Raw genomic sequence first — 1,921 nt, forward strand, 5'->3', positions numbered from 1 at the left:
CTTCATTTTGTCACCTTACAAAATGACTTCTCAGAGTCTTCTCAACTCTAAACTTTCATTTCCTGACTATGAAAATCCAAAATAAGCAGGCAGTGAAATTTAGAAAGGACCAGGAAAGGAAAATAAATGTTGGAGTTTCGGGTATTCAGGTAAAAATACAACCACCTTCACGTTGTACATAGTTTTCTGGTGCTACTGAAGTCCACATCCTGAGAGTTAGTCTGCTTTTGTTTTTCTTAAACTTAAGACTATCTGATTCAGGTGCCATTAGTCACTCGGCTTTAATCATTTTAAGAGCAGATAAAAAAAGTGAATGTATATCTAGTAATAAAAATTTAAAACATATAGGACCCCTGATTTCAACTGCTTCCCACGTTTCTTAAATATATATATGTACGCACACACACACTTGTGAGATATATATATATATGGAGGTGTGATGATATTGTGAAATACATATTTGGTCTTCGTCCCAGTTGCCTGGCAAAAAACTCCTAAAATCCTGGAATCTTCAAAGCGATGTGATGTGTCTTTCTGTATGCTAATGAGTTGACTGATGGCTGGCAGCCCCTTCAGGATGGGGGCTTGTCACAAGAAAGACCAACACAGGATTAGAAGGTTGGGACTTTCAGCTCCATGGGGAGGAAAGAGAGGCTTAAGATTGGTTGGTCACCAATAGCCAATGACGTAGTAAATCACGCCTGTGTAATGAAGCCTCTGTAAAACCCCTAAAGGACGAGGTTGGAGAACATTTGGCTAGTTAGTTAGCAGGAGGGTGGCATGCCTGGAGAGGCCATGTGAGCTCCACGCCCCCTCCCTTGTACCTCACCCTGAGTCTCTTCATCTGGCCACACAGTCCAGCCAGTGAGCTGCCAGGCTCGTTGGAGGTGGGGTTAACACGGACACTAACAACAGTTAGAAATCTCCATCCTTCAACCACACTGGCAATGAAAATGTGTTATCATGTTCTTTCCTGCTTGAATTAAAGTATTGAATGGCTTGAGAAAAATAAGATAAAATTAATTTTGCTAAAAAGAAAATAAGGTAAACAGTGAGTAGCTGCAACAGAGTAGCACGTTTATCCTCCTTATAAACACTGGATCAAAAAAAAAGCAGGAAGCTTTGTATGTCACCACTTACTAAAAGATAACAAGGAATAAAATGAACAGTATGAACTTTGGACTCAACGACCTCAAATTGAACCCCAATCCTGCTAACTTAATTAAACAAATATGTGTGTCTGTCATGTCACAGACATTTTGCCAGGCCCTAAGCAGATGGTGCTGAGAAAGACACTGTGTTTTTGCATAGGACTTCATATCGTAGGACAGGCTGATATGGAAAGCCCAGCAAAAAATCAGGAATGTCTACCTCTACTAGTGGAGGAGCAGACAGAGACAATTCTGCAAGTTGGTGAAGTCTGAGATGGGCTTTGCAGGTGTCTGAAACAGCATGGTGTGTCTGGAGAATTATAAGCAAATTGATTTGTAGCGATATAAAACACGAGAATGAATGGTGGGAGGTAGGGTTGAAAAGTACCAGGGCCTGGGTCAGCCTTGAATGTTATGCTAAGGCATTCGGAGGGGTCCTGGTGAACATTTATAAGCCACTTTCTTGCTATGTGAACACAGGGCAAGTTATTTAACTTCTTGGTGTCCTAAATTACAAAATGAAGAATATAATGCATCTCTCATAGGGGTGCGAGAATAAACTGAGATACTTATTATGCCCCTAGAGATAGGAGAATTTTGGGTAAGTGGCAGAAGCTGGACTTGGGACTGAGTGGGCAGGGCGGTGGGCTGGGATTAAGCATGAGCCAGTGCTTCTTCCTATTCAGGTCAAGTACGTGAGCTCAGAAGCAGGAAGAAAACAAAATGTTAAGTCCAAAGAATGCAAAGAAAAATAACTCCAGGATATGAAG

The sequence above is a fragment of the Galeopterus variegatus genome, unplaced genomic scaffold (genome assembly GCF_000696425.1).
Source record: "Galeopterus variegatus unplaced genomic scaffold, G_variegatus-3.0.2 Scaffold5091, whole genome shotgun sequence".
Lineage (NCBI taxonomy): Eukaryota > Metazoa > Chordata > Mammalia > Dermoptera > Cynocephalidae > Galeopterus > Galeopterus variegatus.